General features: G+C 32.8%; 1 long non-coding RNA gene across 1 annotated transcript; it reads right to left on the bottom strand.

Moving 5' to 3' along the window:
• Positions 1-5,390: 5,390 nt before the first annotated feature.
• Positions 5,391-9,024, bottom strand: LOC126733436 (uncharacterized). Its single transcript, XR_007659709.1, has 3 exons — positions 8,921-9,024; positions 5,557-5,731; positions 5,391-5,493 (listed from the first exon to the last, which is right to left on the bottom strand). It is a non-coding gene; the product is annotated as an uncharacterized LOC126733436 (long non-coding RNA).
• Positions 9,025-23,488: the final 14,464 nt, after the last annotated feature.

Below are 23,488 nucleotides of genomic sequence, written 5' to 3'. Positions count from 1 at the left end.
TTATTTATTTATTTATTTATTTACACCACTTCACAGAATAAATTCCAATTAATGAGTGGGAAAATTACAACAATAAATTACAAAACATAGGTATCTTAAGAAAATCAAAAAGAATACAATATTATCAATAATTACAAGCAAATGGTATTAAAAGAAATATAGACAAAGTAAATTAAAGGTAAAACATCTAGGAAAAGTGTACCCTTTTAATTTCCGACAAACTGCAATTAAAGATGTCACACTGATCCAGAACAGAGTCATGTATGTTACATGCTCTGCGCAGAGGAGAAAATTTACAAATGTTGGTTCTAGGTCTTGATAGGTAAAAAGTTGATGTATTCCTTGCTGATATGCGAGGCACATGAAAATTTAGTTGCTGCAATAGATCTGGTGAATCAATAATATTATTTACCAACTTAAATAAAAATTGCAAATCAGCGGATTTTCGCCGATCCTCCAGCAAAGCAAACGAAAATCTTTCCAATAAACGCTGATGTGGGAAACCAATTTCTGGGTACACTCCGTCACTCTTGTACCAAAGATATTTGAGAAATTTTCGTTGAATATTTTCAAGTTCATGAATATGATTTGTATAATATGGTGACCAAACTTGGGATGCATATTCCAATATTGATCTGACATAAGAAAAGTACAGAATTTTTAGACTAAGAACATTATTAAAATTTTGCGAGTTCCTGATGATATATCCCAACATTCTATAACTGCGCTTGACAATATCTAAAATATGCGGTTGAAAAGAGAAAGAGCTGTCAAAGATCACCCCTAAATCTCTAAATTCAGTTGATCTAGGCAGAATAACATCATCTATGGTATAGTTGTAAGTAATGAAGTTTTTCTTTAAGCCAAATGAGACAACATTACATTTAGCCGCATTAAGGGGTAGATTATTATTTTTACACCATGTATTCAAAAGACTTAAATTATTTTGTAGCCGCTCACAATCCAAAATAGAGTCAATTCTAATATATAGTTTATTGTCATCTGCGTACAGCAGGCTATTAACATCAAGTTGGTCAGATATTGTATTAATGAATGAGTTGAAAAGAAGTGGTCCCAGAATTGAGCCCTGTGGGACTCCGGAAGTGGCAACTATCTGCACCGAACTACGACCAAAACATTCCACGTGTTGTGGTCGCTCGGTAAGATAGGACTGTAAAAGATTTGACAAAGAAGAAGAAAATCCATAATATAGGTCGAAATTATTAATGAGAATGTTGTGGTCTAGTCGGTCAAATGCTTTTGAAAAGTCTGTATAAATAACATCGACTTGAGAGTTTGCATTTATTGATTCGGTGATATATTCTGTAAGAGAAATCAAATTTGTAGTGGTAGATCTACCTTTCATGAATCCATGTTGTCGAGTATTTATAAGACTCCCCACTTTAGGATATAAAGCAGAATGAAGTGCGCGCTCAAAACATTTGGAGAAGTTATTTATTATTGTGATAGGCCGGTAATTTTCAACCATGTTTTTGTCATTCTTTTTATGTATGGGAACAATTTTAGACGACTTCCAAAGATCAGGAAAACATTCTTGTTTAAGGGCCAAGTTAAAAAGAATTGTTAATGGTTTTGCAAAAACATGTCTACAGTCTGATAAAAGAAATGCGGGTATTTTGTCAGGTCCAACTATCGGTGTGGGTTTTATAGTTTTTAAAGCACTTAATACCTCGTTTTCAGTAAATCTAGTTATGGTTATGCACTCCGGGTACGGTGTCTGAATATTATTAGAGTTAGAGGCTTGAGGTGAACTAAAAGTCGTGTATGAGCTCCGAAAGAAAGCTGCAAATGCATCAGTAATACTCTGCGGATCCGATAACAAAGTTCCTTGTTGATCAAACATATTTTGGGGCAGGGAGTTATTTTTTTGTGAACTCCGAATTAACTTCCAAAAGTTATTAGGCTGCGAGTTTAAATCATTCTCAAGTCTCGCACAGTATTGTTTGTATGACAGCTCAACATTTCTTTTTATTTTAGAACGCAATTCTCGAAAATTTATTAAATCTTGTTGAAAATGAAAGCGTCTAAATTTTATCCAAAATTTATGTTTTTGTTTTATGTCTCTTACTATTTCAAAAGAAAACCAGGGCGGGTAGGTACGAGCTCTTTTTGCAGTTTTCGGAACATACATATCAAGACAAGAATAAATCTTCAGATAGAAAATGTTCATAGCAGTATTAACATTTTTAACCGCTTCCAAATCACTCCAATCAACTCTAAGAAAACTGTCATATAACAATCTGAGGTCAGCTTTTTTAAAGTTATAAAAAATATTATCTATTTTACAGTTATTAAACTTTTTGTCAGGGGTATAATTGAACCTTATAAATAACGAAGGATGGATAGCTTCCTCGTCAACCAAGAAGTCGTAGCATCGCTCCACAGTACAGAATTGAGGCTCTGATGTAATGACCAGATCCAATAATTTACCTTGAGAATTTTTAATAAAATTTACCTGATTCCAGTCAAAAAAGTTTAAAGTATAAATAATCTGGTTTAATCTGTTGGATGATAATGAATTTTCCGAATAATTAATATACTCAGGTATATTAAAGTCTCCTAGCAAAATTATTTTTGAGTTGAAAAGATAGGTTAAAGAAGATAAGTATTCAAAAATATTTTCATATATATCAGCATTAAGTCCGGGTGGTATGTATATTAAAATAACATATACATAAGAGTGCTCAAATATAATTTTTATACCTATGATTTCAATAATATTTTTAAGGTTATAAGAAAGCGCCAAGTTTAACTTTACCACCGAAAATGACTGCTTTACTGCTAATGCCACCCCCCCGCCCCTCTTCTCGGACATCTCTGCATAGTTTCTATCGCAGCGGTAGACAGAGTACGCATTCGGAAAAAGTTCCGAGCTATAAATCCCATCATTCAGCCAAGTCTCGGCCAAAGCAATAACGTCAAAATTGCATGTTAAAAGAGAATTGTAAAGTACTTTTGTTTTCGAGCGAAGTCCTCTAACGTTTTGATAACAGATGCGAAGGTCATTGCAACGACCATGCTGCCGAGACTCGACTGAATGCGAGCCGCAGGAACCACGAGAGAGAGGGCAGGCGGTTTCACCTTGCAGGTTGGGGGAAACCAATAAAGTTGGTTGCTACAGAGTGGACCCAAAAATATCGGACTTGAATTTGCTATTAGATTGTTTGTATGCATAGCAAGCAAAATGGTCCCAAGCAGCGTGATTGATTTCAATATTCAATTTATATTTATTTTTTAAAGACTCGCAATTAGCACACTTATAATTTTTTTTATCTGCTGCTTTTAATGTGCACATTCTAACTTCATGTGCGCCTGCGCAAAGAGGACAAACGACGTTACCTTGGCAAAACTTCACTGAATGACCAAGAACATTGCATCTAAAACAGCGTGTTATTGATGTGGAGTCATAAATGTTGCAATTGTCAAGACCCACAACAATTCTTTTTTGATCAATTAGCTTTTTAAAAGTAAAAGTATCTAAACGTAAAGTAGCCTGAAATATAGTTTCATTTTTTTTTGTAGGCCAGACCTTAAGTACACTCATCCTAGATGCACCACTAAACAACAATTTATTTTGAGACCGCAAATGAAATTCTAGTGCTTCGTTAGAGTAATCTTCTGATAAACCAACTATTCGGATCAACGGCATTGTCGACTGAAGTTCTCGAATCTCGTAGTCTTCCCTAAGTTTCTCATTGGCCAGATCCTTCATTTTTTCTGCGCTATTAGGTTCAACTGTGACAAGAACACCGCCATTTGCAATGTGTTTAACATGGTTGAAGGATATGCTTTCATCCGCTGGCTTGATACGGTTTAAGATGTCAGCCTTAGTGTGACTGTTATCTTGTGCCGTATTCTTCGGTTTTATAATAAGCCTTGTTTTTTGACCGCTCAACGCATCTGCATAACTAACTCTAGGTTGCTGGATCTCAGTAGGTTGTAGAACAGAGAGTTTCTCATCTATGGTCTGCAATATTGATTCTTTGACAGAAGAAATGTCGTTCTGCAAAGCTTCCCGAATGGTACTTTTAATTTCATCCAAAGGTAGATTACGACAGGAAAGACAACGCCAAGTCAGTCCAGGAATCGCTGTAATAACATTTACTGCATCACTGGGTATACGCATGCATTCAGCATGGAATCGCTTCTTACAAGATCCTGCGCAGGTGAGATGCGGCTTGCTGCGAGAGGATCCCGCCGACGTGTTGCAAAGCCCACACAAGGACATTTTTTATCTCTATAGACAATCTGTAGTGGTCACCAGAGAAGCTTCTGTGAAAATTTCAGAATTTTCGAACCATAAATACAGCCAAACCTTAACACTTTACTGGTCAGCGCAAAAACACACGTCCGCTCAGGTCAGCGCCTGATTTCATAGTTTTTATCACAAAATTTTACGATAAATGACCTTCTTATTCTACTTGAGCTGCCAAAATTTATGTAATATTATTAACCCTTTTACTATTAGAATAAATGGTTGATTATTAACAGGTTATTTCTGTAAAGTATGGAGGGGATTGACCATCATTCCTATTTCTAAAGTTTCTTTACCACACTGCATTTTTAAAAACACATACTTTTTCAGATTTAACAACTTAAAATGGAACTTCTCTGTTGTTATAACTGTCGCATCGCTGAAAAAAAAGAGGATATGGTGGTTCTTTTTAATCAAAATAAAATATTGATTCCTTAATTATTTTGTTTCTCCAAAACGGTTAATTTTATCGATGATGAACAAGAGTGCATTTCCTTTAGTTTAAGGTCCAAGCTATTCATATTTATTATTTCAGAGTCTTTATCATACACAGTGCTAAAAATTTAAGCATTATATTGTAGGTTGTACCGTCCGCCCGCGTACTGTAAAATAAATACGGTAAATGTATTTGAAACTCCATTTTAGGAGATCTTGTCTTTGTTAGTGAATTTTTTGTATAGGAAAGTTCCTATAGAAATTTTTTTTTATATTATTTTTTTATTGTGAAAAATGTGAAATGTTTCACACTCCGTATAAAGGATACCGCCACCATAACATTCCTAAGCAAAAAAATTCTATTATTTAGTTTTACCGGGATGTTTTAAAATTCTTGCAAGCGCGCATCTCCATTATCCGAGTTTCTCGAACCCGCGCATCGCAACTTTTATGGAAATCAAATGACCCGACAAAAAATAAAAAAACTCAAAAGTTGCCGTTCTTTCGCGAGCTCACCTTTAAAAATGCTATTCTGGCCAGACGAATCCAGACATTTTCCATTTATTTCCGGTTTTCATCCGAGAACGTGGTTCGCAATGATTACGGTTCAGATTGCGGACGACTTTAATCCAGAAATATCAAATTGAGCGAAACAGGAGTCACAGTCGGCATCGGAAAGGGCAGAACACGCTTCACTTTATGTGTCCCTATCCTGATTTCCGCACCACCTGGATTCAATGATTTGCTAATGTGATGTGAGAGCCGCGTTTGCTTTTGTTACTCTGCGAGTTCAAGAGGACAATGGCTGTGAGTGTTTTATTTTAAATGGGTTTAATTTCAATTACCGAAACTAGTTCCAATTTAACAACAGGACTATGTTTCGTGCAATAAGCGATTCCGAGTATCTAGTTCTGCTCTGCGGATATTCAGAAAATAATGCCATTTTTTTAGATTTGTTTTCTGGACAATTGTATAAAAAGGTTGTCCCAAATATAAGGGTTGCCATTAGGATTAGGAAACCTAAAAAAGATTAATTTAAACAGTTTAGTTCATTGGAAAAATGAAGGAAAACCATGGACGATTTAGAATATAAACATTAGCTTTGGTAAAGGTCCATAAAAGTGAATGAAAAAATCTTAGGGTTAGAAGGTCGATAGTAGGCAAATCGCCCACGTAAAATTCGTATTGAAAATCCTAAGCATTAATTAAGACATGAATGACCGAGAAGTTGGTGGAAACAATGAAAAAATATCAGCGTTCTTTCCATTTCGATAATTAAGAAAACCTTTTTTTCTTTTATATTGTAGCGTTTTTATTTTTAGGGGTTGCTTATTGAAATAGCAAGCTTTATATTCTCAACATTTAATTAATCTTTCAGTATAAAATAAATAACAAAACAGATATAACCTAATAACACAAATCTACAAATTCTTTTCCAGATTTACTGAATTGCTGGTTTCCAGCATATATTATATGGCACAACAAAGCTGAAGCTGTTTTCTTTCCTGATTTATGGCTTTTGGAAATTGGCTTCCACTTTTGTCACAAGACGGCTCTAGATTGAATTGAACATTGGATTTAATTAACTCATAATCCCAGACAGTGAAGATCACCCTATCTTCTTTTTAACATTTAGGGCCGGTATTATAAATATTTTCCAAAAGTTAACTTTAACTTTAACCATCAAGTTACCCTTAGTAACAAAATGTCAGTTTTATAAACGTCCTTTTCTTCTTTATCTTTGAGACGTAGATCTACTTTTAGAAAGAAAGCCTCTACAAGCTAAAGTACTATGAAAAATGGCGACATTTTATATGGCATATCAGATTCTTGACAGTCCGGTAGTCTCGAGGAGATAATTTCGTTTTTCTACTACCGTCTATACGTCAAGGAATAGAAGCTTTTTCAGTGTTAGGTTATATCAAAATTATTGACTGAATATGTGTCAAAAACCAGATTTTTTATAAAGTTAACTTTAACTGATACCTTATCCACCTGATAAAGTTAACTTCTACATTTTGAAGTTAACGGTGACATGTGACGTTATTCCACAAGTTAACTTTAAGTAATCTGTCAAAATAGTATTATAATAAGGGCCCTTAGTGGGTTAACGTATGTTTTTTCTCAATGTAGTCACTGACATATTTGTATGAAGCTTGTATGGTGAAAATCGGAATCGTAAGTCGGCCATTTTGCTTGGCAAAATAGACAGGGAGCTAACAGACAGTTGTTGACATTGACTGAGAGAACATCGTTTTTTATTGTCATACCATTTGAGCATGTTTTTCATTTTAATGAATGCTAGAAGCGTGGCTTGAATTTGCTATTTGCTTGAAGGATGTTATTTTAAATTCATTACTTTTTTTCTAAAAAGTTCTCTTTCAATATTGGGAGTAGTTTTAATTGATTAAGACTTTGAGCTATAGAATTTGTTCTGATTAGTTCTCTCCAACAAATTTTAATAACGCTGATACTACTGATACTGCTGGCTTTACATATTTATTTAAGCATTTATTTTGTCTTTTTTTTTCACACGAATCATTTAGTGAATTTATTTATAGGTTAGAATTTATTTATATATTTATAGGTTTGCACTGCCTATTTTTTATTTTATTTCATGCTCGTATCATACCACTTCCTGTGTTCACTGAGACAAAACATAGGTATAGATACTAAGAGAGCTGAGCACCCAGAATGGATCAGAATAAAAGTTTTTGTTTTAACTTGTGTTTTTTAAGGAGTTCCTTTTTATTTTATATTGACATGTGTCTTTTAATTGAGTTTTTATGAATATTATAGTTCCATAAAATGTTGTTAGTTTTAGTAAAATAGGGATATTATTAACCTAATGGTAATGTCTTTCTATGTATGATAAGAAAATAGCACAAAAATCTTCACAACCTTTTCTAATCTATTTAAAACTAGGGTAGTTCAGAACTAACAAAATACTTTTAAACATTTTTAGATTAATTCTAATTTATATAAAGTCTGTTATAATAAATTATTGTATTGTTAAATAAAAAAAATAAAAAAAATAAAGAATTAATAATTCTAATTAATCAATAAAAATTTATTACTTTAATATTGCTTTAATTATACTTGGATTAAATGAAATTTGAATGGAGGGGTGGGTAATAGCAGGAAGGAAAAAGGAGAGTAAAGGTATGGGAAGTGAGGGTTAGAAAATGGGTACAAGGGAACCAATGGAAGGAGGGAGACTTACTACAGACTATAGAGACAGCTCAGGGTATCTTCTCAAAGGGAAGCCGACTAGCACTAACCACTTTGGTAGAGTGGCGTGGATTAAACAAAAGTTAAATAAAATATAAGCGCCACCTGTTTTATCCCAGATGGATAAGAAAATCCCGATGACCAAGAAAACAGGAAATTACTAAAAGCACTATACCTATAAACCTGAAAGAAAATCTCACAAGGAAGAACAGACAGTTTTAAGTGAATCTGTATTAAAAGAAAAGTTAATAATCAAACATATTATTTTAAAAACAAGTTATGTTGCCCTTCTTAAATATAGTGTCTATATCAAGACTAAAATCTTATATTATGTTGTTTGGGGCTAAAGTTCGCGTAAGTACTTTCGAAATAGGCCTATTTATCCAGTTTACAAGATCTATACGGTCTATTTCAATAAAATAACTAATATGCACCTAGTTATTATGAAACTATTCAAAACAACGGTGTGGTAGTAAAATCTAATAATGAGAGTGATAACAATGTAATTTTGAGGTTAGTATTTAGTCTAATATACTACAGTAAAGCTAATGAATGTTGATAGGACTTGGTTTACTGGTTAGGTTGTTTTACTGACTGCATGGTTCACTATACGTCACAAACATTGATCAAACCTGGCTCAAAACGGGCTGCATGATTGCGATGGGGGACCTGGGTGGAACGGTTTAACAGTGAATGTCAATGTAGATGTTGTGGACGTTATTGGAGTAGATGTGTGGAGATTTCTACCTCCTATAATAGTGGATAAAGACCATACCGGGAGATAAAAAAAAAGCCTGAATGTGGAAGAATACCCAGATTGAGGAATCGCCAATAGAGTAAGTAGATATAAGCATTGATGGTACTTAACGGTATGCGTGAGTCTACTTACATGTGTAATATGTAGATTATCATAACCAAGATGCCAAATGAAAATATTAGGACTATATAACTACTAATAATTGATGAATTTAATATTACCGACTGCATAATCTTCAAGAAATCATCATACAGTTGTGGAATTCGATGGTAAATAGGCAATAAACTAATCTTTTAACACATATTTTTACCTTATAACACACTGCATAATCCGCCGACTGAACTTTGTACTTGACGAGCTAAGAACTGCTGCCAGAATCCTTGCGTCCGAGCACCAGGCAGAGTTGCCGCTGTGCACAATTTTTCTTTTGCTCCAAATAATCGATCTACTCGAGCGGTAGAATACATGGACTGCGCAAACTGCACCAGCCGTGTTGAGGCACGCAACGCAATTCAGTGGGATGCCTGCAAAGGCACCATGCACGCGTCCTGGGGCCGTATTTTTGAAACCATTCGACTTTGATTCGCATACGAACTTAGAGGATTTCGCACGAAAAATCGATATTCGTATTTTCGACCGCTTCGTATGCGAACTTTTTCGCATGCGGTGTCTCGAATGGGTATATACCATTCGAATTTCAAAGTTCGTGTGCGATTCTGCCACTTGTCTTCTTTTGATTTTAAATTTGTGAGTTGGTTAAGTATTTTCGTTTTTTTTTTGTTGTTTATTGACAAAAAAAAAATTTCTTCGCCCATTTGAAATGTATTCAGATGGTCAATTTAATAAATAATATAGATTAAGCAAGCTTATTACAATGGAATTGATGTGCTCCAGAGACTGTGTAATCTATCCGCTACTTTTATCCACAAGGCTTGTGCAGTTTTAGCTAAAAAATCTTGGGTGAATTTGCCCGACTTTAATTCCGGGTGCTCTTCCATAAATGAAATTAGTTCTTTCTTTTGCTCACTCGACACAAAACCACAATTTTTTTAATTTTTTGAATCTATCTTAAAAAAAGTCAATTCGAAAAACCCAAGATACGCCATGAAAAAAACCTTAAAATTCCCTGATGTTTTTAAACTTAAATTTAAGGTTAGGTTAAAAGATCTTTATCGTCTTCATCCCGTTTGACATGTTTGCCTCCAATAGCACTCGACTTTGCTACGTTGCCACTACATTTCATGTTCGTATGCGAATGAAATTTCGAATGCTGTTCAAAAATGCACCTTTTAATTCGTGTGCGAATTTTGCCGCTCGACTTTGTTCGCATTCGAAGATTCTCGCATGGTTTCGAAAATACGGCCCCTGCGCCGGGCTATCAACCGATGACTATACCCGCATTACGAGGAAAAGAGCACGGGCCTTGAAATTTGTCTGCGCTCGCTGTGAGACCCGAATGGAAAATCTGTCTAATTTTAAATCTATCATTCAGGAAGAAACATCCAAACTTATGGCCAAAATTACTGAGCTCGAAAGTAAATTGCGAGAACTCAGTTCAACCAATAGTGGCGCTCCTACAAGCATTGTACCAGCCCAATTTAAGGAAATTATTTCGGAGGTCAACGAGCGTAATATCCGTAAGAGAAATTTGATCATATTTAATCTAAAGGAACCCTCGTCTAATGAAAATAAAGAACAAAGAATTCGCAAAGAGCGAGAGGATATTAAGAATATAATGAAGACAATCACTCCCGACACTCAGATCAATGATTTCGATATGCACAGGTTGGGCAAATATGATCCTGGAAGAAACACACCGCGACCAATTAAAGTGTCACTCCCAGGAGAAGATACGATCCATAAACTAATAAAAAACAGCAAAAAACTTCGTGATTCGCAATATTATAAAAATGTAACTATATCTTACGATAAAACTCCCAAACAAATTAGTTATTATAAAGATGTGAAGGCGCAACTTAATGCTAGGGTAGATCAGGGTGAACATGATCTTACAATTAAATATGTACTAGGAATTCCTAGAATTGTATCTTTAAACTCATAAGGTCACCCCCTTCCGATACGAATTTAAGCAAAGATCTTATATTATACTATCAAAACTCTAGAGGCTGTAATAGTAAAACTCATGAAATTTATAACTCATTATCTACGGGTTTTTGTGACATTGTGGGACTTACTGAAACGTGGTTAAAAGACGACATCTCAAGTTCTGAACTGTTTCCAACTTATTATGACGTCTATCGCGCCGACCGTAACTTCGAGTCTCATAGTGTCGCAAGGGGCGGGGGTGTACTCTTGGCCATCAAAGGGGAACTCAGAGCTGTGCCTATTGACTTTTCCCATATAAATGAACATTTTGCATTAATAGATATTGTAGGGTGTAGACTAAATATTAACTCTCATTTTCGTATTGGTGTAATTATAATGTATCTTATGCCGTCTTTATCCTATGATTATCTGGAAAATTTTATTAAGGCACTATGCCTGCATGATGCAGTTTTAAACCAGAAGTTGATTGTCTTGGGTGATTTCAACATACCTCTCTTTGGTATTAGTGAACTTGATAATAAATGAGCACTTATTAATTATTTTCTAAATATTTTAGATCTAAAGCAATTAAACAATGTCAAAAATATTATTGACCGAACCCTGGATTTGGTAATTTCGAATGTTGACTGTACGGTCATAGAATCAGACATGCCGATTTCGAGGGTTGATCAATATCACCCCTCGCTACTCGTCTATGTTAATAACTTAAAAATCGAAAAATCACCATCATTTGAACTATGCAGAAATGCACCCAAGACGTTCAATTTTCGAAGGGCCAATTTTCCTTTGTTATACGATTCAATATTGCATGCAAATTGGGAACAATTGTTTAAGTGTTTGGCAGTCAACGAAGCCTGTGACCATTTATATAACTCTCTTAACGTTGTGTTTCAGAACACTGTACCTTTGAGGAAGGATCGAGGGCGTCGGTATCCTCCCTGGATTACCTCAGAGATCATACAGTTAATTAAAAGTAAAGAATCAGCCCACAAGAATTATAAAAGATATGATACAATCTACCATTATGATAAATTTAAAAACATACGAACTACTCTCAAAACATTAAAAACAAACGCATATAATAACTATTTACGTAATATAGAAACGAATATTTGCAGGGATAGTTCTGAGTTTTGGAGGTACATTCAAATGAGGAAGGGCGATTCTAGAATACCGGGTATTATAAGGGATGGTACCGATGAGTTTTCGAATCCACAATCGATAGTTGATGCTTTCGCCAATTTTTTTCAGAGTGTTTACATTGAGTCTGACGCTAACAACTTTACTTCATCTACACTAAAACATTGTCAAAGTGATGTAACTTTAAATTATTTAAATGAGTCTGATATTATTGAAGCCTCCAAAAAACTTAAAAACAAGTCAACTTGCGGTACAGACTTTATTCCGAGCTTCATAGTGAAAGACTGTATTGCGGCATTGGCGAAACCATTGACTTACATTTTTAACCTCTGCATACGCACAGGTATATTTCCTTCTTGCTGGAAGATAGCGCGAGTCAGACCAATTTTTAAAAAGGGCGATAAGTCGGAGCTTCGAAATTATAGACCTATATCTATTTTATGCAATTTTTCCAAGCTCTTTGAAATTTGTATTCATAAACAACTGTACAATCAAGTTAAATCTTTCATCTCTATCGATCAGCACGGGTTTGTGGAGCAGAGATCAAGTGTCACAAACCTGAGCTGTCTTTCTGAATATGTGTGTCAGGCGCTTAATGCTAGAGGTCAGGTAGATGTCCTTTACATAGACTTTCAGAAGGCGTTTGATCAGGTAGATCTCAGAATTTTATTTTAAAAAACTGGATTATCTGGGCTGTTCCACAGGTCTGTTAAATTTTCTTTCCTCGTATCTCAATGGGCGTAGGCAGTTTGTCGAGATCGACGGCTTTCGTTCTTCTCAATATATAGTGAAATCTGGAGTTCCCCAGGGAGCAAATTTGGGTCCTTTGTTGTTTATATTGTTTATTAACGATCTCGCATTAATCATCTCTTGTTATAAATTGCTTTTTGCCGACGATCTGAAAATTTACACTAAAATTAACTGTTTAGCCGACTGCCAACATCTTCAAGAAGTATTAAATAGTATTAATAGCTGGTGTCAGAATAACAGACTTTTTCTTAATGTATCAAAATGTTTTCTTGTTTCCTATTGTAGAAATAAAACTTCTATACAATATGATTACCATATACAGAATCTTCCTTTAACAAGATGCCATGAAATCAAGGATTTGGGTGTAACGTTTGATGAAAATTTTGACTTTAAAAGCCACATTCAGAATATTGTACTATCATCATCCAGGTCTTTGGGGTTTATTATTAGAAATTGTCGTAATTTTAACGATACCAACGTGGTACTATTATTATATCAATCTTTTGTACGCTCAAGACTCGAGTATGCGTCACTTATATGGCATCCAATATATGAAACTGAAATCAAAAACGTTGAATATATACAACGCAGACTTATAAAGTATTTGCACTATAGGGAAGATGGCATTTATCCAGCCAGAGGCACTTGCCAAAATGTCATGCTTGGACGGTTCAATATGAAAACCTTACTCGATCGTCGTGTGACAACGGCTATAACTTTCTTATATAAGCTAGTAAACAACAAAATAGACTGGATTTCACTTCTAAATCAGATTTGGTACATTGTCCCAAGGATAAACTCCAGAAATTCTCGCACTTTTTATTGCAACAGAGCATTAAATAATATTTTCAAGAGAGCTCCGATTTTTTACATATGTAATTTGTTTAATACGCTTTGTAACTACAACATAGATCTATTTGTTGATACGCTATCTTCTGTGCTGAGGCTACTCAATCAATAACCTAGTATTACAACCTGTAAGTACCTGTCTAATGCTGTTTGTTATTTAGAAGTGTGGCATAAAGGTATGTTGAGTTCTTTTTTATTTTTCTTTTCTTTTTGTTTATTCTTTAAATTAGTTTTAACTGTTTTACTTTACTACTTTGTTTTTTTGCATTTAATTTTTATTCTGTTATTATTGTTTTGATTTGTATTTTTTTCTGCACTTCCTGTAAGTGGGTGACCGTTGGAAATAAAGACTTATTTATTTATTTATTTATTTAGTATCCATAAACTAAAATACCCAAAAGGTGAGTTTTCAACTTTTCATTGGAGTAAAATCGGCAAAAATACCAAGAAACAACCTTCTTCAAAGGCTTGTTCTTCAAGACTCCTAGAGGTCAAAGATTTTCGCGCCAGAAATGGTGTTAGTAGGGATATAGGAGAATGAGCTGGGATCTTATTGGCTAGGATTATCTGACATTAGTGAAATCAAAACAATTAAAAAAAATTAATGTTATGATTAATAATTTGAGTTTCATCATAAGGGTTGAAAATTATTGATATCAAAAATAGAATTAATACTGAAATGATAACTGTTTATTTTATTAATTTTAGCACCAGAATAACTTAGAAATTGCCTCTTAAAGTTCTATAATCGAGCTATGCTTTCGCTAACATTTTAGATTCATTTTATTTTCTTATTCTTTATTTATCTGACGAAAATAAACTGTAACAGTATATTACTTAGATCATAAAAAAAATTAAATAATAAATGAATTAAAGAAAAACATTGTTTTGTTTCCATTTTGTCATTGGTGATATGTAGCATACTATTCTTAATTGATTATTGCAGTAAATTAACTCATTTAGATATGTAAAATAAAGCTGATGAAGAGTTTTATTTTCATTCTAATCAATATGTGATGCTAACACCTAATCAAAAAATCTCTTTTCTCTATAAGTAACCTTTTTGATGAGGCGTTTGATTTAAATATTACTTAAATAATATGATTATCAGATTAAATGAAATTTGACTTCCCGCCTTAATTTGGTCAGGCCTTTTTATCAAGCGAGAGGACGCCAGCTGATTTGTCAGAGGAATTTCTATCAGTTTATATGCAACCACCACCTCTCTATATTGTTGTTTTTTATGCTGACATAATAGAATGGACCAGCCGTCGCGCAACGTTATCCGTCCCATCGCAGTGCGAGGGAGAGACCATTTGAAGAATGGAGCTAATTTGGGCAAATTTTTATTCCTTATTATTGCTCCCCATAGACATTCAGAAAGTAGAAGAAATTTAGAAAGTGATATTAGAAAATGACCAATATTGATGAAAATGTAATAAAAAATTATTTGCTGACTAGATAAAGATGTGTTAGATTTAATTTATGCTTAATAATTATTTTAATCAATATTCTTGTCTCTTAATTGTATACTAAATAATTTGAAAAATATTGGCATTAAAAAAATCAACGTCATATAGGTATAGCTAATAAGTACGGTTCTTTAATAAAGCATTTTTTTACATTTTTAGTGTTTTTCAGTTGTCCGTCACTATCATTTCTTGCATAAAAATTTAAATAAGAATAATCTTGTATTAATTAATAAAATGGAGTTTTGATTATTTTATAGGTTTTATAATTTTTTTAGCTTCATTGAATGGTTATAATTCTATATAAAGTCTAATGATCGCATGCGAGATGTTTTAGCCATAAATATTATTTTTATTTAGAGGTATATAATGTAGTAGTTAATTTTAAAATTTAAATTTCGCGCCTTTAGATATAACGTCATATGTGTTGACAGTTATTACGTTTTGTTAGGTTGACATAAGTGATTGACAAGTAGAGATGATTATGACGTAACTCGATTATGGCGAGACGTATTAACTTATATATTTTAAATTATGGATTTATAAGTTATGGCCATTCTACAATAAATAAAGTATCTTAAAATAAAACACATAATTTAAGTAATGAGAGGACTTTATTATAAAGTTTTTATATGTGTAGGTATGGTTTTTTATTATTAGGATGACCAAAACTTAAGTGCTAAAAGTTTCATGAGTGTAGGTATTTTAGTACGTTTAAAAATATGTATTTAAAATAGCTTTCTACATGCAATACTAACTGAAAATGTCTATTCGTAAAGAAAACTTTATCATGAGTAACCCAGCAACAAACTGCATTTCTTTTGCCCTTTCAGCCTCAACGTTGACTGCCTGTAAAGCTTCTGCAGTATATCCTGGCTTACCATCAACTGGACTATACCATTTGGATAATGTCCTTGGATAAGGTAAGGAATCCTTTCCATACATGCTTTTGATGATGATGATGCATAGGCTGAATAAAAATGGAGAGAAAGGGCAAAAGACTTAAGCTCAGGGCTATACTTTCCTCTACTACCCTTCTTGAGTTGTCTAAGCAGCATCTGTTTTTATATTTCGGGAATACCCTCCTAAAAGGGCAAGCAGGATATATAGCAATTATAAGTATAATAAAAGTTTAATTTATAGCTACAACCACAATTTCTGTAATCCATCTACAATAAAAGATAATTAATTTTAAAGTTTTTGAAAGGTTATGTTTACAATAATACAAAATAGAAAGTTACATTTAGTTGCTTTAGATCTGTGATAATTTCAGAACTCTTTAAGAATTCCGTTAAAATGTATGTAGGAAAGTAATCCTCACTTAAAATGAGACAAAGTCTCAATTAACCTGGGATAGATGCATGCACTTTAAAATATTTGTTTTATTATTCTGATAATCTTGAATCTTTTAAATCTAAACTTAAACTGGAATCTTATAAATCCTAATACCATGAAAATGATGATCTTCATTTAAAATTTTGCTTGTATTTACTGAACAAATTCAGTTAAAAAACTTTTATTTTCTTTCCATTTTTTCTATTACGCCTTTTACTTTCCTTCTATGTACAATGTTTCCACATTAATAAGTACAACCATCTAAAAAAATCAAAATATAGATGATTTTATGAGGGTTTGTAATTAGCAAGGATTTATATAGTAAAAATAAACAACTCTATATATTACTTTATCATAAACAATACAGACAGACAATTCACAATAATTCGGTTTTGAGAAACAGTTAACCAAATACGTTTAAATAAGGAAGGTTATAGATACACTATCCAGGTATTAAATAAGGAGGAAGCTCCATCGCTTGTTGCAGACGATATACCCAAGCGTCGTTTACAAATCGCCAAAAACTAGGCAATCCGCTATACTCATACGTCAAACGTCAGCGTCGTCAACTTGAGTGACCAACATCAAAAGGACACAACCACTATAAAAATGGCGGACACCAGGTAGTGGTCATTTTTGGATATCGTGGCCATACGCATTAGCAGTCCAGATATATTTATTAAGTTCGTGGTGGGGGCTCGTGCATTCTATGTCGGTGCGAAAGGTGCACCATCCAAATTTAAACAACGAGCGCAGTTGCCAAATACCTTTATCGCGAGAATATTTCTGGGAAATATCTACAGCGTTGCCGCTGTTTAAAAAATCCAAATTAAAAATACTAATTATTATTAATGTTTTGTGTAAATATAGTACAAAATAGTTTTGGTTATTAAACGAATTTCGGGTAAAATTGTGTAATTACTGGCAACATGGAATACTAAGCATGTTTATCAACAAACTATTCGCTCTTAGGGATGTCCGAAAAACAAAATAAATCGATATTTTGAATCGATTCAAGATCGTACATATCAAGATCGATCCAGAAATAAATCGGCAACAAAAGATCGATCTCATTACAAATCGATATTTGATTCTGATAATTGTTTATGTGCACTTTTTTTTAAAATAAAAATACATGTATAATTATATAAAGTATATTAACCAAAAAAAAAGAAAATACAAATACAAAAAACATATAATATATAGTCATAACAAAAATAAACGTTATATTCCTAAAAACTATGATAATAATATAGGTTATAGGATTAACACAGTAATAAAGTATGCAAAAAAAATCACAAAATCAATCATTAATCTAATTTAGAGTCTTACCAGTAGGAACTATCTAAGAAATGAAGAAAGAGCAGTTGAGATAAATGTGTTCCACTTAACCTATTCCTAGTCTGTGTTAGAATATTTCCTGCTTGGGAAAAAACCCTTTCTGATGGTACCGAAGACCCAACAATGGATATATATTTTTTTCCAAGACTAGCTAATTCACTCGAATTATGATTTAACCAAAAGCTAATTGGATTATTTTCCAATGGTATTGTTGGAAGGTTTAAATATGCTTTAAGGTCAAGTGACATTTCATTCTGATTAGTTACTAAACAACTTTTTTCGGAAGTGACCAATTTTTTGTGATAAGACCATATACTGTCAGAGTTTTCATTATTGGCAGGGACAGTAACCTGCTTTTGAGAATCGACCCCTTGTTGAGAGTTATTTTGGGTACTATATTTTAATAATTTATCTACTAAATTTATTGCTCTTGCACAAGCATTTGGATCACCAAAGTGGATTTTCTTAAACCTTGGATCAAACAGGGTGGATAGACTTAAAATGATGTTTTCTTCAATAGCCCCAAAACGTTTCGAAAGCTCTGCTAGCACAGTTTGTTTTAACTTTTCAGTCTCTGGAGTTAGGAGGTCTAAATTTAAAATATTATTTTTTAAACAGGTTACAGTTGAGATAATTTTGCTGCATGTTAAATATTTTTCTCCTCTAATTTCTTTGGATACCTGTTCAATAGGCTTTAAAATAAAAAGAAGTTCTCCACATACTTGTATTTCTGCAGCTGAACATATAGATGGAGATTTTGGATTTTTAAATAATATTGGTGTTAGAAATTCAGAGAGTTTTAAAAATCTCTCAATCATATAGAAGGTGGAATTCCACCTGGTTGGAGCCAACTGAATAAGTTTTAATTTTTTTTTAAAGTTTTGTGCTGCTCTTAGTTGATCTGCAGCAGATACACATGTTCTGTAATTTTTGTTGCAACTAAATTTACTGTATGTGCAAAGCAGGGTAAGTGTTTATTTTTAGCAAAAGTATACACAAAAGTAACACATTTGGTAATATTCGCCCCATTATCAGTAATAATAGCACTTACTTTTGACAAGTCAATTTCCCACTCTAGACAAACAGATTGCAAACATTCGCTTAAATATTGTGCAGTATTAAAACTAAGTTCTTTTACACCAATACCAATAGACTTACTATTTTCTTTATCTAAATAATAAACAGTGACTCCCAAGAAGCTAGTTGTTGATATAGTCTCGGTCCAAACATCGCATGTCATACATAGAAATTCCACATTTTTAAGTTCATTTTTAATGATATTGGACAAAGCAGTATACTTCTCTTCAAGCAGATTTGCAATTTTGTGTCTCCCAGGCAAAAATTCCCCGCTTCCAATTCCTTTAAAATTGAAAGCGCCATCTATCGGTGGATAGTAAGATTAAAACTAAATTATGCAAGGTTAGTTAGTAGCGCTTCCTTTCCTTTATTTTTCCTATGACTGTGTTTCTGTTATTTTTACTAATAAACTTGTAAGATAATTTAGGAATCGATCTTCGATTTTTTGAGAGAATTGAAAGACTAGATCGATTCTCGAAAAGATCGCCTGGAAAGAAATCGATCGATTTTAATCGATTTTTTGGGGGAATAGATCGATCTTTGAATAAAATCGATTCGGATCGTACATCCCTAGCTCTGTTCCCTGTGTAAAAAGCAGCCAATGTTTATTCTAGTGTATTCAATGTTCTAAGGACGTCTCCCTTAGTTTACTTTCCCTATGGTGTGAAACTTCATTCTTAGAACATTGAACATTGAATACCTAGAATAAACCTACCTGCAACTGCAACCATAGGCGAGGTGTTAAACTTTCCAATTTTTCATACAATATATATTTTTCTAATAACAGCTTAAAAATCTACCCTTTAAAATTGTCTTTTATTTGCTATCTAAAAATATATACTTTGAGACTAATTAACAAACTTTTCAGAATAAAAAAACTTACTCTTAAAAATTTTAATGATCGATATCCAACAACTAAGTCGAGAACGCAGCATATGTCGTTTGCCAACAACCTATTTATAGTCCGCGCCCGCTGTTAATTAATCGATATAATGCCCGTATGTCCTATAATTTTTAAGGAATTTTAGTAAATGTTTTTCCAGATATTAAAAATGAACTAAACTGATTTATGGTGGTTACAAACCTCTTTTATTACTTTTCACAAAAAAAACCTTAATTTGTAAAAGTTGTAACTACCATAAATCGATTAAGCTATTCATTGTTAATATCTGGACAAAAATTCGACAAAATATTCTTTGCGTTTGTCTTATTTTAGCTTGTCCATATATGTCGTAAGCCTGGGTTAAGTTTGTTCTAAGGATGCTATTTTAAATTAATTGAATTAAGGTTTTTTTCCTAGAAGCTTTCATTATTCTGGTATTGAAAATACCAGGAGTAATGTTATGATTGATTTGCAGCAATTCCAGGTTTCCGATAAGAAAATGTGATTGTATTTATTACCTCTTTCCTATCTTTTTCCATAGTCACTATTAAAAAACAGACTTATTTGAAATACAAAAGCTACCAGAAAATAAAAAAACTTTAGAAAACAACAAGTTATAATAAAAACATTCACTTTGAGTGCTCAGCACTTTTAGACTCTAAACCTATGTCTTGTCTCAGTCAGTGGAAGTGGTATGATACGAGCATGAAATAAAACTAAAAAAAAGACGGTGAAAAACTAAATTTAAATAATTGTGATTAAATAATTAAATAATTGTGAAACGTAATGAAGAAACAAATATGTAAGTAAATATCTATTGTAGTGTAAAGCCAGTAGTATCAGTAGTACCACCGTTATTAAAATTTGTTGAAGAGAAGTGATCAAAACAAGGCCTATAGGTCCAAGTTCTAATAAAATTTACATTGCGTATCTCACTCCATGTTTTTCTTGTAATTAAATCTAAAGTAAGTTGAAAAAATATGGTATTGCCTGATCAGAACCATTTAAAATTTACATACTCTTACAGAATGGATATTTACAGAAAAATTTTAATGTATTTTTTGGTTGTAAAAAAAAGTCAAGAATTTGAATTTGCCCTAAAATCAACGGGGATTAAAAGAATATTTTTTATTATTACGTACATAATATTTAAAAATATATTTACTCCTCATTCCTGTACGGACGCCACTGTTTTAAAACAACCTCCCTTGTCTAAAAATGGCTGTTGATACTCAGAGGGTGTGTGCTAAATTTCATAAACATATCTAAGAAGTTAAAAAAGTTATGATGGAGAAACGATTTTTTTTTAAGATTTTAACGACCTTTTAACGTAAACTTTCTTCTTAAAATCACCTTTAAAAGAATTACCACCCTTAAGGGTCAGCATCCTATTCTGTAACACCCTGTATAGATAGGTATAACGGACTATTTGTTTTTTTTTGTCAATATTATAAGTAATATACCCCTTTATATTTTTTACTTATTTCACAAAATTCAAAAAATTATTTTTAAAATAAAGTAGGTCACAATATATTGGGAACGAAGGCTAAGATATTTCTAGCAAATTTCATAAAAAGTGCTTGTGATGGCAAATGATCTAAGTACTTTTGTTTTTGTGTGTTTTATTTTCACGAATATTTATTATAATATTGTAACTGTGTGAATAACAATAATTGAAGATATCAAAATCTCTAATATTTAAAATTGTTATTCTGCAGAGCTCATCCCGCCTACAAGTTCCTGTTAATCCAATTGCAACAATAGCGTATAAGAAGTTAAGATGTAAAGAAAAAAAATTATATACCTACATACCATAAGTTTGTATCAGGATGACTCAATAATATACAGATGTGCTTTTTAAGACTCGTCTATTAAAACTAAAAACTCAATATATTTTCTCAGCCTATTTCAAACAAAATCATAACACTAAAAGTCTTTCATCAGCACATCAATACGATTCCATGAAACCCATCTTAAGTACCGAAATTAATAACCAGCCTAGCTTTCAATAAATATCGGCTTACCACTTGAGAACCGTGGGTCGGTGTCGGGCCATATTTTACTTTGCCTGACATTTGTCTACATTATTTACATATTTTTATTCAATAAAAAAATATATGGAATTCCCTGCCAATTAAAACCAACATAAAAGTGATTGCAAAACATTAGCGATAATTGATTCAAATGGGATTTCCGATAAAATACGAATATGCTATTAATAAACAGTAATTCATTGAGCTGGCAATGTATAAATAATTTCACTACTTTTTAGTTCAGATAAGAGAGTTTGTTAGATTTCTTCGACGCCTCAAAAACTTAACCTTTCAACTTTCAATATTGCCAAGGGTCAAACTGTTATACCAATAATAGCAAATTAAAAATTGAAATATGACTTTTAAATTAAAGCTGATCACATTGTACTTACTTCTAATTTAGTTAAAGACGTAGTGAGAACATGTGAGCTGGAAAAGATCGATAAGATCGAGTAAAATATTGAGTCTCAGAGATGTTGTCTATAGATATGGAATGAGCTTCGTTACTTACCTTAACACCTCACCGTTTATTATCTCTAAATATAGCTGGGAATCTTATCCGCGACTTCTCAGCTCTCAATCACCACAATCATTACCGTGAAAAGCCACATAAACGTAACTTCCAAACGTTTTACGTTTGCTTGTTTGTTCTCCTACACATCATTACTCTGGGATCTCGCAGCCAAACGATCGCAGCAAATGTATCATGGTATATTTGTTATCGGATTTTTAAAAACATGTGAATTGTTCAGACAATATTTCAAGAGCAAACGCTCTGAAGAACTTTTACCACTTTTTGAAAGGGAACAAAATTTTCTCTTAGAAAAACTACCACGATATCCTCGAATCGAAACTATCACCTTCCTGAGTGCATCGCCATCACTGTCATCACTGACGAAAACTATCGGCTCATCTAGTACAAAATGTTGGAGAAACATTGCTACTTCTAAGATAAGGAGATCTTCTTACTGGAGTTCCTCGCTGGTGCGAGCTTTATAGCTAATCCCAAAATCAGGCACCCCAACGCCCAGCTTGATAATCTTAGTTTGAAAGAATTATTTGATAAACCCTGGTAATCGTCCTTGGCTCCTAGATGAAAACATTTCCAAAATAAGAATTTGAAATTTGCTTGGGCGACTCCTACGAATATATTTACAACATAATTATTAATATTTAGTCTTATATGGCGTCTATTGATGAGATCACATTTTAGTGAATTTCATGGCCAACAAGGTCAAAAATGCAAAATAATATTGATAAGAAATTTTCGTTGGAATTTCCATTAATGTATTTTTTTTAATTCGATTCTAGTAGGGTTATTAAGTGATGATTTAATATTATGAAGAATACCGATAATAAAATAAAATAGCTAGATAAGAAGCTGACTTAGTCATTGACAGAAATATACAAGAGCTGGAATAGTTGTGAGAAACAGAAAAATAGACAAGTATAGTACAACTTAAGCATAAGTTTAAGTATATACTCAAGTATTATAGCTAATAATTGAAGATCTTTATCAGGATACAGTAACCTTGGTTCTGTTGAAATGCCGATGACTAATAGCTACTCTTGAGCAATAGAACCTAATTATAAAAGAAGGAAACATATTAATACCAATATATAGCAGCATATGCTGCCAGAAAAGAAACTAATTGAAAATCGGATATCAAGCTAATTAGCTGTTGTGTTGATAAGCTAGCATTATCCATGTCACGACTGAATCTATGAATATGAGAGAAGAGATAAATCGTAAAGAAGAATGCAAAATTACTAAAAATGGTTAAAGACTTTAATGCTTCAAGGTTCAAGTTTTAATAAGAAATTCATGAGACAAGGTAGAATAGT

The sequence above is a fragment of the Anthonomus grandis genome, chromosome 2 (genome assembly GCF_022605725.1).
Source record: "Anthonomus grandis grandis chromosome 2, icAntGran1.3, whole genome shotgun sequence".
Taxonomy (NCBI): Eukaryota; Metazoa; Arthropoda; class Insecta; order Coleoptera; family Curculionidae; genus Anthonomus; species Anthonomus grandis.
Note: the sequence above shows the minus strand (reverse complement) of the source record. Positions and strands in the feature narration are given on the sequence as shown.